Source organism: Muntiacus reevesi, unplaced genomic scaffold (genome assembly GCF_963930625.1).
Source record: "Muntiacus reevesi unplaced genomic scaffold, mMunRee1.1 SCAFFOLD_127, whole genome shotgun sequence".
Taxonomy (NCBI): Eukaryota; Metazoa; Chordata; class Mammalia; order Artiodactyla; family Cervidae; genus Muntiacus; species Muntiacus reevesi.
Window position 1 is genome coordinate 239633 of NW_027078012.1, and position 16877 is coordinate 256509.

Consider the following 16877-nt stretch of genomic DNA (forward strand, 5'->3'; position numbering starts at 1 on the left):
TATAATGGGCTCCAATTTCATCCATCTCATTAGAACTGATTCAAATGAATTCTTTTTAATGGCTGAGTAATATTCCATGGTGTATATGGACCACAGCTTCCTTATCCGTTCGTCTGCTGATGGGCATCTAGGTTGCTTCCATGTCCTGGCTATTATAAACAGTGCTGCGATGAACATTGGGGTGCACGTGTCTCTTTCAGATCTGGTTTCCTCGGTGTGTATGCCCAGAAGTGGGATTGCTGGGTCATATGCTTGCCGCTTATTTCAAGTTCATCTTCTTACATGTCTTTGAGATGCTACCTTTACTATGACTAACTTTTCATATACTTCTGGAATTTAAAAAAATGTGTTCCCTTGGTTGATCTGCCAGTATCCTAGCTTTTTAAAGTCTTTTTATTTTTAAATGACTTTGTACTTATAAAAGAGAAAAATAAGAGAGTTCCTATGTACCCTTCAGTTAGTTTCTCCTAATGTTAACATCTTATATATCCATAGTATAATGATAAGAGCTAAGAAATTAGCTTACTGATACAGTACATTTGACTTCGTACTCTTTTACTTATAATGGCTTTGCAGCAATTATTTAATATGTCATAGGAATACTCTTGCTCTTCCCTTCATATTTTCCCTTTTTTTTGCTTGTTTTTTCTTTCCAGTTGTCTAGCTGTAGCAAACAAAATAAAAAAAAAATTTATATAGTATTTATTTGGGGACCATGTAAAATTAACTCAGGGAGAAAGGACATCATTATGCTACTGAATCTTTAGTACAGAAACAAGATATGTCTTTCCATTTGTTGAAATCTACCTTTGTGTCTCTCAGAAGTGTTCCATAGTTTTTCTCATACATGTTTTGAACTCTTTATTCAGTTTATGCCTGTTTTTTTAAAATTATAGATAAGATCTTTTCTTTCATTTTATCGTTTATCTGGTTTCTCTTTGTACATATAAAGGAAAGATTTCTTTATGTTTTGTACTTGACTAAACTACTAGATTATCTTGTTGTAGTAATATTTAGTTGGTTCTTTTGGATATTCTAGTTATTTAATTGTACCCCTACCAGTAGTATTCCTTTCTAATTTCATTCTCTGTGTTGACTGATAAAAATGAGTAACAGTGGTAAAAATGGGGCTTTCCCTGACTTTAGTAATATAGTATATCTAGTATTTCCTCATCGGGTGGTGCTGGCTTATTGTGGGTCTGAAATATATTGTGTTTAAAAAGTGTGCTTTTATATCCAGTATTTTCAATAAGAATGGGCATTGAGTTTTTAAGGCGTCTTTTCATCACCTTCGGCATGATAATATTTTTCTTCTATGTAGCTCTATTAATGTGTTGGGTGATATCAGTTTTACAACAGTGACTTTTGTTGTAAATTTTAGATTTTCCATCTCTTGCGGTTAGTTTTTATCAAAGTAGTTTGTATCAAAAGTACACTTTCTAGTAAATTATCTATTTCATTTGGTTTTCAAGTTTGCTTACATAGACTTGAGCAAAGTAGTCTTCTATGATTCTTTTGGTTTCTTTTTGCATTGATATTTTCTTTTTTTTTTTTTTTTCATTACCATCTGATAGTACTGACAAATACATCTTTTTTAAAATTCATTAAACCAAATGAATAAAAGCAGTTTAACTAATTTTTTTAAAATCCCAAACTTCTTAATTTATAATAAAGAATCTTTCAGATTTAATTCTAATTGTGTATCCCTTACCTACCTAAACTTTTCTGCCTCCTTGCGTTAATATCTTAGGGTCCTTGTAGATTTGTTTCTAGTGACCATTTGGATAAAAGTCTAGATAACAGTCCTTTTATAAAACTCTCTTCTCCCCTACCCTGCTCTTAAGGGGTGAGAATCCTTTTAGTGCACACCCTGTCTCCCTGGTGACTCAGAAAGAATCCAATGCTGGAGACCTGAGTTCTGTCCCTGGATCAGGAACATCCATTGAAAAAGAGATTGACTCCCTTCTCCAGTATGCTTGCCTAGAGAATTCCGTCGACAGAGGAGCCTGGCGTGCTCCAATCCATGGCGCTCAAAGAGTTGGACAGGACTGAGCAGCTAACCCTTTCGCTTACTGAGAAGCATGTTTTAAAGATTCAAAGATTTTTCCCATTTCATCAGATAAATTTTGAGGTTTTTTTTTTTTTTTAAATGATGCTGGGTGAGTTGCATTTACGATATATTTGGTATGAAATTCTTGTGATTGTTTAAAAGGCTTTCTAAAACAAATTTATGATTTTTTAAATTTTGCATTAAGCAATTTTGACTTAGGTATGGCGGCAACATATTAAAAGGACATAAGGCAAAGTATTACCTCGAAACATCGTATTTTTCTCATAAAATTATATGAGAACATCCTGTTTTCTAAAGCAGAAATGACTTAAATGTTTTGATTCTGGAGGGAGAGAGAAAAAAAATAATGGTATGTTTTAATTGTCCACCTAAAGGGTTGAATTCTTTTTTGTTCCAGTAAAAAGCACTTTTAGTAGTCTCTTGCTCATTTTGTCCATCTGGCTCTTTTTGTGATTGTATGTGGTTATAGCCTCTGTGTCTAAACATAATTCCAGTAATTTTCTCTTTCCCTGTATTATTACTTTTCCTCTTATTTATACTATTTTAGTGGAAAATTGCCTGTTAGGATTTTGTTTGGAGTGAGGAATTTTAGGTCTTATGTTACTAAATGCTGTCAGATTCCCACCTTTGTCACATGATTTTTAATGTACTGCCTCTTTGTAGGTAGAGCTGCTTCTTAGTGGTATGGTATAAAATAGATAGGGCTTCCCAGGTGGCTCAGTAGTAGAGAAACCGCTTGCCAGCACAGGAGACTGGGGTTCAATCCCTGGGTCAGGAAGATGCCCTGGAGGAGGAAATGACAACCCACACCAGTATTTTTGCCTGGATCATCCCATGGACAGAGGAGCCTGATCGGCTGCAGTCCATGGAGTTGCAAAGAGTCAAACCCAACTGAGCATGCATGCACACAAAACAGATAAGTGATCCCACCTATGAATTTCTCCTTTGTTTCTCATGTACCTTCTCAGTCCTTTTTCAAAAGAGTGAATTACTTCTTCACCTCTTGTCGATTGGTCAGAGGACTAAGGCTTTTAACAGTAGATTAACTTTAGGTCTTACTAAGGAAGTTACATAGTAAGTGTATTTTCATGATATAACTTACACAGGACTTTTATTTTTAGACCATCCTTTTGTTTCTCAATTCTAACAATATCCCTGCAAATTATATTAGAAAAGGTAGTAAATGTCCATTTTACGAATGGTGAAATGAGTTAAAATTCAGGGGCAAAGGTGAAGGCACGACCAAGACTGAAACTGAGACCCGGATCCCCAAATACTAGTCTAGCGCTCACTCTTTTCAGTCATGAAGGTTTTTGAGGGTGATCCCCACCACCCAGGACTCTTGTTTCCTTCCAGATTTATTGTCCCTAGCTGTTGGAGAACAGACGGAGACCTGTGTCACTTGATTTCCCTTGTTAGGGTATCCCTTCCAGTTGCTGAACTACAATATTGTCATGACTAGCCAGTGTTGTAATTTGTCTGCCTTATTTCGTATAGTGGATTTTTACTGCAGAAACACTTTTTTTATGTCCAGATCTATTAAGTATTGCTTGAGTACAGACTCTTATACTTTTTAACTCTTAAGAGATAGGTAGAATTTTATTCCATAGAAATTAAACTACAAAGAGGATCTGGGTCTTTGGAACTTCGGTAGTCTGAACATAATTTCTAACATTCTCTAATTCTTCAGGCCAAGGACCTCTTATTACCTGACTATCATCTGTATCTTTCTTTTCTCCCCTTTTCTTTCATGGTAATGTAATTAATAGCAAGGCTGTGCTTCGCTTCTCTTTGACAGTCTCTACTCCTAAAATCATCTGTTTTCTTCAAGTGTCTTTCAGCCTCAATGTGAGCACAGTGGGTCCTGTGATACGTATGCCATAACATGGCCTATTGTATTCATCCTTTTGGATAAATGTAATATAATTTATATTAGCAGTTTTTATCATCTTTCTTTCCAAAAGAGTTGAAGTCTCAATCCAATCCTCTCCCTTGTGTCTGTTTTGTTTAATGACCGCCTTTTTAATGAGGCCTTTTTGGAACTTCATATTTCCCCATGGATAATGTTTAAGACTAGCCTTTTATCAAATGAAAAGTGGTAGACTGCAATACCTAATCTCATTAATCCATTTGGGCTATAAAATTATGTGACTGTTGGGCAAAATCCAGAAATAAATTAATATGACCAATATAAATATATTTCTTATCAATAACTGCATTTCCCAAATCTTGTCTGTAAGACCATTTAAAATATCTCTGAAACCTCAAAAAAATTCTAACCTGATAGAAATCTTACCCACCTGTGAAAAGGCAGGTGTTTTTCAAACACTACTGACGTTCTCTTCTATGTTAACTCTTATTTGTCTTTCATTAAACCCCGGTATTTCGGCTTCTCAGAAAGGCCCTGCCACTCACACAGTGTTGTTTTGGTACTGAAACTGCTACATTAACACAGTTCTTGTTAAATGTCTCTGAGGTTTTATTTCTTTATCCCTTTCTTTGTAACAAGCAGCCACTCTATTTTTTCAGTAGTGAATTTCAAAATCCTTTTTAACCTTACAGGTCCAGGGGTAGCCAAGGATGGCTGCAGCTTCCTATGATCAGTTGTTAAAGCAAGTTGAGGCCCTGAAGATGGAGAACTCAAATCTTTGACAAGAGCTAGAAGATAATTTCAATCATCTTACAAAACTGGAAACTGAGGCATCTAATATGAAGGTATCAAGACTGTGACTTTAAATTGTAGTTTATCCATTTTTATTCCATGTTTCTTCCTGTAAACTTTGGGTTAGACACTTCACTTACTTAGAAGTGCATTTTTTAAGTTAAGCAGTAATCTGTAAACTCTTTCTCGCAAAAGTTAACATTGATATTTTCAGTCCAGATGTTTTTAATTCATCCAGCAAATCATATAAAGAAAATGATTATAAAACCACAGTGACTAAGTAGTTAGTCCTTAGTTATTTTTAAGCTTAAAAATGAGAGACCAACTTTACCATCACTATAGTGAGGCTGAGCATTCTATGTAATTCACAGAAACTAGCCTCACAGCTGCCAAATTTATCTTAAGGATTAAAACAAAGCATAGTCATCATCCCCAACCCCCTCAGATCTTGTCATCACTTAAGTGCTGCAGTGATAGATCGTCAAGAAATTTGGGGTGACCTAATGAGAAGAGTCCCGAAGTGAAGATTAGTACCTGATTCTATTTCTGGTTTTGCCATAAGCTGAGCTACAGACTGTCGGGTGCCCTTCTGGAATTAAATTGCTTTATTTGAAAAAGTAGTCATTGCACTAACAGAAGATGTCCACGACACTCAAGCCCTGAAATTGGTTTGCTGTATAGCATTGCAAAGCTGTGATAACCTCCATGAAAAGTTATAAAATATTCAGTGTTCACTGGGAAAATATGTTCTTATTTCAAAATAATTGCAGTCAAAACTTTAACTGTTTTAATTTCCAGTTAGGCAGATTTTCCTCTCACTGAATTTAATAGAACTGGAGGTCATCAACAAAACTGTTACCTCCTTCTCTTTTAAAAAAATCCTTCTTGCTACGTGTTTTTTCTGCGCCTTGGCCATTTTACCATCTGGGTTTCTGACCCTCTTCTTCCTGTCTGCTTACTACTCTTATTCCTTATTCATTTATTATTCTCTTCTATTTCTTTTTCCATGCATTTTGAGGTCTCTCTTATTCTTCAAGCTTCTGTGTATTACTGAACTATTGAGCTGCTCCTCTTTTGCCTTTTTATTCACTATCAAAGCAGTTTAGCCTTTTACTCATTTGAACCTTTCTTTCTTTTTCTCTCTCTCTTTCTCTTCTATGCATAAATCTTTTCTACTGTGTTGCCTATTTCTGTGGCAGTAGCAGTGACAGATCTCCAAGATACTGATCTCAGATCCTTCATAAAGAAATATTTTTTTCTATAGACTATAAAGAAGCATTTTTTTTTTCTCACTGCAAACCATGAAAACAGCTGTGAATCAATTACCTACTAGGTTAAAAAAGCGTAGCTTGATATTTTAACACTGATCAGCATAATGTATCTAAAATTATTGTTCATGACACGTGGTTTTAAAAGTTTAAAGATACAAAATTTAAATTCCCCAGCAAGACTAATGGTTTATCTGCTTCAGAAGTATATTTTGTAGAGAATTCTTCCTAGCATACCTATCTGAATGTCTCTTGTGCAGAATTCTGAGTCCCTTTTTCAAGTTTTTTATTTTTATAAACTACTTGAGCAAATTGAAACTTCATTTTGGTGAAACATTTTAACATACCTTTAGATCTATCTCCATGGATGGAAATGCTGAAATGTGGAATGTCTCTCAGAGTAACACTATAAGGCAGATCCTTAAATTTCTGCAATGGAATACCAGGTTGGCCTCTTAGGAATGAGGTCATGAATATACATCATGAATATTAGTATTTAAGATATGTCTGAATTCAACCATGAATTGATTACTGCTCAGTGAGTGTTTTTACAGACATCCTTGCAAAGCCATCCACATATTTCCTCAGGATTTAGTGTATGGTATCATAGCAGTTATGCCCTTATACTGAAGTTATTTATGTATCTCCTTTCAAGAAGCTTTTTGAAAAAAAAGAAGCAGCAGCAGCTTTATAGTACTAACAGGAAACCATGCTCTGTTTATTTTGTCTTAAAATACTGATGTGTGAATGAAGACACTTGGAAACATTGGAACTTACTACATTGGATTAAAGTTAATCCGAAACAATGGTTATTTTTCAAAAAAATAACTTTTTAGACTTTGTAATACATCATATGATCTTGTATTATGTTTGCTGATCGTTCCTGTGTAATGTGTCCACCCTGTGGATGGCAAGGTGTGTCTCTTTCAACTACATTATTTCAGGATTTCTGAAATTTATACAGTAGTGCCATCTAGTGGCAAAAGAGAATACTGCTTTGTTATTGATTACATGTCATTGATAGTATAAAAATATTCTGTGTGTGTGTGACAGTCAGGGAAATATGTGTACAGCAGTTAAGGAAATGTGAGCATTGACTGTATTTGAGAATATTAAGAAAATGTTTATTTTGTAGTTCTAATGATGGCATTGTGGTTGTGTTTAGGAAGAATCCCTTTTTAAATATACATGTAGAATTTTTTTAGAGAAGAAACAGTATGATGACTGAGATTTGTTTTTCAAATAAATTTGGGTTGAGGGGGAATGGACGAAGTGGTTATAAGCATAGATGAAAGAAGCCCATGAGTTGATAATGTTTGAACTAACATGAGGATACATAGGAGTTCATTACATTATTCTCTACATTTATGGATATACTTGATGCTTCTGTGATTAAAATAAACTGCAGATTTTGTGGGATTTAGAATAAGAATGCAGCAATTATAGCTAAACTTAAGGGAAATTATATAGTATACTTCTTACTCCAGGGCAGGAAGTCAATGTGATTTACTTTAAAATGCTGAGCATCGCAGCATGATAAATATGGTGAAAAATTAAGTTAGTTGCACGGTCGTATCCGACTCTCTGTGACTCCATGGACTGCACCTGTCCCGCTCCTCTGTCCATGGAATTCTTCAGGCAGGAGGACTGGATTGGTTGCCATTTTCTTCTCCAAAATATGGTGAAGTATGAAGCATTTAAATTGAAAGATGGCATGGTGTAGAAAAATATATCTAGGTAAAATATTAACCAACCATTTATATCTCTTGTATTTTAGCAAAATGAAGTATTTATAAATTGTTTTAACTATAAAACCATGTATATGGAGAGTATCTTGTATTTTCAGAGTGTAAGAAAAAAATGAGAAGTAAAAATTCAAATTGGCACAGTTCATAATTTATTTTGAAGATTTAATTACCAAGTATACTTTTATCTAGTAATAAAAAATATCAGTAACTGTGACATAGTGAGGAAAACAGAAGTGGATCAAGTTGAAAACTCCCTTGAAATGACACAGTTACTCATTCATATTTTCTATTCACTTATATGACCACAGTATATTTGTCTGTAATAATTAATTCTCTCATGTTTCTAAAATCTTAACTTTTTAAAAATAAAGTTTGATTATATGATTAATTTTTTAAAACCAAACTTCCAGAATTTATAAATACAAAAGAATATTCTCTCCTTTAAAATTACATATTTATTTTAAAAACTGTCATTTCTCAAAACATTTTTTGAAATATTTTGTTTGTTTGGAATTGCTTTGTAGTTGTGCTGCATCTTTTAAAAACCTCTTTGAAATTAAGGACTTCTTTTTAGGCTGTATTAAGTATGCAACCCCAAGCAATTGATCAGTCCTACCGCAGCAATTAGAAAACACTGGATAAAAACAAAAACCATTCTTTTAAGGACATTGGAGAACTGTGAAATCATCAAGAACTATACTAACTAAAATTCCTAAGAGGAAAGAGTCCTTTCTAGATGAGCTGAGATCACCAGTAATTTTCTTCCCCAGGGGTATTTACTGATTCTGTAACACACCGATAATTAATCATTGGCACAGGCATTGAGACTCCACTGGAGGAAGGAAACCGTTGGGCAAAGACGTGGACATGTGCAAAGCATTGACATTTAGCAGGGCTCCAAGTGTATGACTAGTGTCTCACATTCTCTCCAAATGCATGGGGTGTTAGCTGAGTCTTGTTGGGGGGAAGATGCCCGGGAGGGCTAGGAAGCAGATCATTAAGCGGCAGTGTCCTGCTAAAGCAGGTCTCAGCCTCAGTGTAAGAGAAGAGATACATTCAGAGAACTCAGCAAACCAAATCAGATGTGAAAGCGAAAGTCGTTCAGTCATGTCCAACCCTTTGCAACCCCATGGACTATCCAGTCCATGGAATTCTCCAGGCCAGAATACTGGAGTGGGTAACCTTTCCCTTCTCCAGGGGATCTTCCCAACCCAGGGATCGAACCCAGGTCTCCCACATTGCAGGCAGATTCTTCACCAACTGAGCTATTAGGGAATCTCATATGAATTTCACTTAAACTGCATCTGCAACCCATTTTCAGTTATTGGTTGAAGGAAATCAGACCCCAGTGGTGGAAAGGGCAAACTCTGTAAGGGAAACTCTAATCTCAAGTCTTTCCTGCTCTTGTATGTATAATGACTGGCATACGGTTAAAAGTTACAAGAAATACAAAGAAATAGGAAAATGACTGATAACCAACAGAACAAATAGTTAATAGAAGCAAATCCCAAGATGATCCACATGTTGTAAGCAAGTAACAGTCAAGGATTTTAACATAATTATTTTAAATGTTTTGATAAAAATGATGGATTAAGTGGATAAAGAGTCAGAAAATCTCAACAGAGAATTGGAACCTATAATTAAGAAGACTCAAACTTAAACCTTGCTGGTAGGAGTATAAAATGGCACAAACACTTTGAAAAACCACTCAGCAGTTTCTTTTAATCACTGTGACTCAGGGTTTAAACCTCCAGATATATATTCAAGAGAAGTGAGTACGTGTGTCCACCTGGAGATAAGTGCAAGAACGTACATAGTAGCATTCTTCACAATAGCCTCCAAACTGGCAACAACCCAAATGCCCATCAAAAGGATAAGGGATGTATCAGTGGAGATCTATTCATACAGTGGACAACTACACAGTATTAAATAACTGATACATACAACAGCATGGATGAGTGTCATAGAGATTTTGATGAGCAAAAACCACGAGACACAAAAGGCTGTATACTGTATAATTTCATTTATATGCAATTCACAAGGAGGCCAACTAACTGATAACAAAAATCAGAGTACTGATTACTTCTGGAGAATGAATACTGATTGATAAGGGGCAAAAGGGAACCTTCTGTGATACTGGAAATGTTTTGTGTCTTCCCTGGGTGGCACTTACATGGATACTTGGATTATATAAGAAATTTAAGATTGGCGTGCTTTTCACATGTATGTTCTGTCTCAGTAAAACAGAAAAGAAATGAGCTTAATTTTTATTATGGAATAGACACAAACTGTTCACAAGAAAATAGTAATGTAGTCATGCTGGGTGGTGTCATCTTGAGACAAAGTAACTGGATCTATAAATTAACTGCGTATTTTTGAGATTCATAACTCAGAATTTACAAGAATAATTTAAGAGAACACATTGGAATAAGTAGCTTTTCCAAGATAGATGCTTTGAAATTTTAATTTTCTAAACTTTATAAATTTCCATAATTTTATTTACTTTATGGTTATTGCTTTTATCAATAGACTTCTAGCCATATGCACAGAAACTTAAAACTTACAAGTTATGTATATTCACTCTCTTTAAAATTTAGGAAATACAGACAGAAAGAGATCAAGCTCACCCATTTAAAAACATTTTTTTAATGTTGGTAACCTTTGATAATGTGTATATTTTTCTCTCTGCATTTTATGCAAGCATGCATTCAATGGGATCATATTTTGCAGCATGCTTTTTAATTTAATATAGCTATCATTTCATGTCATTAAGTATTTTATAGTATTTTCACAGATGTATAATATGCCGTTGTTCGGCTAATGCCATAAATTTATTTAATCCTTTATTGTTGTACATCGCCTTTTCATTTCTGTTGTTGGTGTTATTTTAATTTTTCCTTCTTTTTAATATGTTTTTTAAAAACCAATAATGTGCCATTAATTTTCAAAAATTAAGTATATGTCCTATGACATATATACTATGACATATAATTTTCAAAAATTAAGTATATGTCCTATGACATATACAGGGATTTCTTTTAATTGTTGCTTTTGAATTCTTAAATGCTTGTACTTTTTCTGAAAACAGTATTTGTTTTGATAATATCTGTTGTTTTAAAATGAGGAAACCAAAACCAAAAATTGCTTGTAATCCCAACTTCTATAGAATACTCACTGTTAACACCTTGATGATAGGCTGTAGAGAAGGATCATCTATAAAGAAAGACCTGATCAGAGCTGTGCTTTAAAAGTCTTATTAATCTGTTAGTTCTATGCAAGGTAGGACCATTTAGGAGATTATTTTAGTAGTTTTGGTGGGGTCAATAGTCAGGATAATGACATAAAAATAGAGAAGAGATGGCTAATAAGAGATATTAAGCCTAGAATGCATACCACTGATAGTTCCTTGAGAAAGGTAGCTGTTGAATTGTGAGCCTGCGAATTGTAAGAAATAGGATAAGATTAAAAGATCTTTGAATTACAAGCTGCAGTGGATGGAAGGAGACCCAGGATCCTGAAAACTGCAGGTAGTTTTCAGTGGTAATTCTCAAACTTTGTGGAAGAGAATTGTGTCCTGATGTTTATAGTAATCTACATTCATTCAAGAAAGACATCCCTGTGCAAATTTATTTCCTATCCCACAGTTGTGATACACTGACACAATTTCTGACTATAAATAACAGTCACCTCCACGTTCCCACATCTACTTATCTAAGCCTTTTAACTTCCAACATGGTCTTTATTTGAAGGTCAGATCATTAAGGTCACAGGCTATTTCTTATTGTTAACATAGGAATTCTTTTCTTAATGCTTCTAATGTCACTATCAAGGTAAACCACTGACATAGTCTTTACTATATTTACTCTTTTTGACAGATTTTCTTTTCAATCTATTTATGGATCCTTTTTCACATAGAGGAACACTGCCCATAGCTATAGGATTGTAACTGTTCAAATACATTGTTTTGCATTTGGAATCCTACTTGGCCAGCAAAGATTTTGCTGTGAACTAGAGTGGGATGCCTCAGAATATGTAAAATGTAAAAATATGTATAAATTATTGTTAAGGAATATACAGAAAAACTAGTAGAAAGTGAAAGTTTTTGACCTCCTCTGACAAAAATTTGTTGAGAGAAGGCTTTAGATGGGAAAGGAAGCAATGGACCAAAAGTCAGGAGACAGCATACAGTCACTTAACTGCTGAGTATAAATCAATGTAGTAGAATGTATATAAATTTAGTATATAACTGCTTGGTATTTATTGGGGTGTTAAATGTGTTAATTTGCTGTCTTTCATGGCCATGTTGGTACAAGCTTAGTTTTTCTGTCTTCAGCAAATCTTTTGAGTCTCAGTTGGTCTGTCTGAAAAATGAGAGTAATCCACCTTGTTATGTTATTTCAGAAGTTACAAATATCTTAACTATTCCGTGTATACTGTATGGAGACTATTTGTAATCACCATCACCACAAAGTATCACTGTTGTTGTTGGGCTGTAATTTATTATTTATAATTAGTAATAGGTAATATATGTAAAGTACTTTGCATTTTATATGTTTTCAGATAGATCTGAAATAACTTTTTTCCCCCAGCAGACCTAAATGCCAAGAAAGTTAAAATCATATCTTCAAAAAGTCATTTAGAATTTCGTCATATTGAGATACTGTGTTCTTTTTTACAGGAAGTACTTAAACAACTACAAGGAAGTATTGAAGATGAAGCTATGGCTTCTTCTGGACAGATTGATTTATTAGAGCGTCTTAAAGGTAAATTTTTAAAAAGTGTTTTAAAGTAATTTTTTTAAGCTCCAGTTGTCAGCTTTAGGTGTGTGTGTCCAAATACAGCTTCTCTTGATTAGAATGTTGGTGTTGGATTTTCTTAGCCTCATGCATTAGGATGTAATTTTTAAAGTACAAATACGTAAAAAGTCTATTTGCTTGTCATTTTTTCAGTTATAACATTTAACTGCCTTTAAATAAACTATTTTAGATACCTTTCTTGACAATTTTCAGCTCTTTCTAAAACGCATTGCTCTTTTGCCAGTCATTAAGTAGGCCTTTATTAAGCTTTATGCTATAGACTGGACCCATTGCTTCATTTGAAGGAGTCAGTGCCCTTCTTTGTTCCATTCAGAATAGAAGTGCTTTATCTTTGCACTTATATACACACAACACTGATTTTAAGCCATTTTAAATAGAATTTTAAAAGAATGTCTTTCTTGTTTTATCACTTAAAAATTCAAATGTCAAATCAGTAAGTTTTAATTGTAATTGAAGATGGGCAGAGAAATTACTTTTGGATCCCCAAATATATTATTACTTAGTAGGAATCTAAGAAAGCACATTCTGTCTAATTTTTCTTTAACATACTTTTTCCCCACCAGACTGACTCAAGCTATCTTGGAGGGAAAGTTTAGCTATTCTGTTCATAAATAATTGTTCATTCACTCATATACATTTGTGGCTTTCTCTGATAGAAATCTATAGTTGCAGGCCTCTAAACCAAAAGGTGAACACTTTTTATTTTTTAATGACCCAATATTTGTGTATATTGCAAGATGGTCACCACCACAAATGTACCCTTTTATAAGTGCTTTGACCTGGTGTTTTTTTTTTTTTTTTTTTTCCAGGACGTTTCTGTTTTAGAACCAGTAGTCAGTGAATTTTTCTGGTCATCAGCATTTGAGATAAGGATTTCTTCTGTCCCTGTATAGATCTGCTGCTCAATAACTGCAATAATTTAGTACTCCTGCATACTTTATGTGATATATATATAATGTATTTCAATTATAAAATGGTTTAAAATTTGAGGGCTAAATGTGAACCTAAGGTTTCATTATTAAAAGATAATATAATACATTAGCAATATTTTAGATCACTTAAAGCAGTTGTTTTATAAAAACTTGTCTGTATTTTATTTAGAACTTAACTTAGATAGCAGTAATTTCCCTGGAGTGAAACTACGGTCCAAAAATGTCCCTCCATTCTTACGGAAGCCGAGAAGGATCTGTATCTAGTCGCTCAGGAGAGTGCAGTCCCGTTCCTATGGGTTCATTTCCATGAAGAGGGTTTGTAAATGGAAGCAGAGAAAATACCGGTTATTTAGAAGAACTTGAAAAAGAGAGGTAACATTTCTTCATTAAGTAGTAAACTTTTATGCTCCAATTTTTGCTAGATTTTGTCGTTTTGTGGCAATACAGAATAGGAGTTATGAAGCGTGTGTTGGAGGATCACAAGCAGCACTTAGAGAGCATTTTCCATTCATTGTCTCAGAGTGATGAATTACTGGGCGTCCTTACCTTACACCTGAAAACGTGAAGGAGGCAGCTTCTTGGGACTCCAGTGCTCAGATGCTCTGTACAGTGAATAATGTACGAATAGTATGCATAATCACAGTGGCTAAAATATGTAATGCGTTTTGATTGACTTTTTGGCTATCTTTTCAAATGAATTAAATGACTACCAGATTCAGTATAAGGTGACTGGTTTCCATTATTAAAGACCTATTTCAAGGAGTCACAAATGAAGCAGTTTATCAGTTTTGGTTTCTTAAAAAAATGTTGCCTGATAGAGAATCAGTTCTCCTTTCTAAGAGCTAGTGTGTTAATTCTTTTCTTCTTGAAGTTAAAATCATCACACTACAAGTATCAGAATATATAGTTACCAAGCACTTGGTCAAGTATTTTTGTACGTCCTATGAGATTATAAATTCCTTTTGCATGATTAATACCATATTATATTGATATTCCTAAAAGTTCTATTAGACTTTCAAGAAATACTCAAATGTATAAATGTTAATTTGCATAAATGCTCTGGGATCTTGGTCAAGTCTTTAAATTTTTGTGTCATTTCCTTCTGTAAAATAGGAATATGGTTCTACCTTGTGGAGTTATGAACAATGGATATTAACATATGGAAAATACCCAGCATATCTCATTGAGAGTCAAAAGACCTTTTACTACTTTCTCTCTGGTTTTAGATGTGTACATCTCTAAAAATAACAATAATCATGGGCCAGAAATAGTGTTAAGCTTTCTTTAATCTCTTGAGTTTCAGTGAATCTCTGTTTCATATCTTGAACCAGGACTCTTTCTGAGAGTCTAGGAAACAGTGTCCTGAAAAACCAGAAGCTAATTGGAGTGTACATTCTTCCATCGCTTTGTCCCCTTTGAACTCTGTCAAGAGGCATGTGAGCATGCCAGTTTTCCTAAGAACTTACTTTGCTTTATGTGATAAAGGCCTAATTTTATTCACAAAGAGTGTGTGTGTATGTAGTTGTCAATACCCTGTGTCCTCCTGGCTCCCACTGTTGTTTGAAGGTAGATTTAGCCCTTGTTTATGGGACAAAATCTGTGTTTTGCTCTTGTACTTGAATGATAGTTTGGCTAGGTCTAGGCTCAAACTCATTTTCCTTCTTTATAATCAGTGTCACTGATGAGAAATTGCATATCAGTCTTAATTCACGTTCCTTTGCAGGAAGTCATTTTTCTGAAGTTTTTAGAGTACCTTGATATGTGTTTTCTTGATTCATCATACTGGATACTACTCACTGTGCCCTTTTGATCTGGAAATTTATTTTCTTCAACTTTTGAAAATTCTGTTATTTCTTTGATGATTTTACCCCCTCTGTTTTTCTGTTCTTTCTTTCTAGACATCCCTTAAGTCAGAGAACTATCTCTGTATCTTTTTTTCCTTGTTCTCTGTATTACCTATAGATACAGTAAGTTTAAGTGACGTAAGTGTTAGAAAACACTCAAGCCAGAACTCAAGCCCAGATGCACACCCTTTTTTTTTTCTTAATTTATTTTTGTTTTTGACTGTGTTGGGTATTCCTTGCTGCACAGGTGCTTTCTCTAGTTGCAGAGAATGGGGTCTTGTTCTGCCACACGGGCTCTAGGGAGCACAGGCTTCAGTGGTTGTGACGCGTGGGCTTAGTTACCCTCTGGGCATGTGGGATCTTCCAGGACCAGGGGTCAGACCTGAGTCCCTGCGCTGGCAGGAGGATTCTTAACCGCTCTGCAGCCAGGGAAGCTCCATGACCTTTTTGAACCTCAGTTTTCCAGTTAAAAGATGTTGTGAGGATGAAATTAGATATTTTTTAAAAACTCCTTAGTACTCTTGTCTGATACACCCAAATAGTTATTGTCACATTAGCCAGTAATACTTTTTAACAAATATTTAAATGCCTGATACATGTGCCATGTTCTTCTAGATGATCCTGAGTTAGCTAGAGGACTAAGAAGACATGAAATTTATGTCAGATGAGTTTATTTATCTTCCTTGGTTCTTGTCTCATTGCAGCAAAAATTTGGAGCAATGGACCAAAAGGTATAGAACATCAGGCAAGTTACAGCTCAGTTCAGCTCAAGCGGACAGACCTTTTATTAGTAAGATACTCCCAAAGGAGCCCTCCTCATCTTCCCTGTGGATCCCTCTTGGTCCTCTTTGATGTGTCCAGTCTCCTCCTTTTGGACATGCCTGGTGCAGAGTAGGGCTTGTACCCGCCACCAATCAATGAGAGGAATGCAAATGGTCAAACATTCAAGGCCGATTGACAGTTTCAAGTTATATAACAGCAGGCTGTGTTGTTTATGCCTTCCCATGTGTCTTCGCCTAATGCCATCTTATAATTAGATGTAGAATATTCATGAGCCCTTAATGGTCCCCTAACTGCCTAAAGTTACTTGGAGAAGTCCCTATGGTGGTTTTCTGTCCACTGTGTGCCCAGGGCCCATGTGTTGAAAAGTCTCTGTGGTTATTTTGTAGCATCTGTGAGCTCTCATGGGTGTGTCTGGGATGGAGGTCAGAGATCAGTTTGCATCCCTTTCAGCCAGGCCTCCCCTTGTTTATGTCTAACTTCCTAGCTAACATTTACATTTTAAAGAAGACTGTTGACAGTCACTAAATACGCCTTCAATATGCTAAACAACAAAGACCCACCAGCTTCTGAGTCTGTGCCTTGTTTCAGTTTTGAGCCTTAAATACAGTGATTTGAGTTATAAGATCAGTTCCTATCAGTTAGCCACTTGTTACCATGTTGGCTCTTGACTTTGGCTTCCCAAGAGTATTTTGCCAGAGTTCAGTCTTAAAACTTGATAGCAACAACTTGGCCCTATTCTCCTTAACGTTTTT

The 16877-nt window shown here is 35.0% G+C and overlaps 2 long non-coding RNA genes across 3 annotated transcripts in view; both read left to right on the forward strand.

Annotated features, from left to right (window-relative positions):
* LOC136155387 (uncharacterized) overlaps positions 1 to 7897 on the forward strand; it is a 33262-nt gene extending 25365 nt beyond the window's left edge. For both annotated transcript variants that reach the window (XR_010660794.1, XR_010660793.1), the window contains one exon: positions 4634 to 7897. This is a non-coding gene — a long non-coding RNA (uncharacterized lncRNA). The remainder of the gene's footprint in view (positions 1 to 4633) is intronic.
* A 4539-nt stretch (positions 7898 to 12436) lies between these two features.
* LOC136155385 (uncharacterized) overlaps positions 12437 to 16877 on the forward strand; it is a 33143-nt gene continuing 28702 nt past the window's right edge. The window contains exons 1-2 of the long non-coding RNA XR_010660792.1: positions 12437 to 12512; positions 13668 to 13870. This is a non-coding gene — a long non-coding RNA (uncharacterized lncRNA). The remainder of the gene's footprint in view (positions 12513 to 13667; positions 13871 to 16877) is intronic.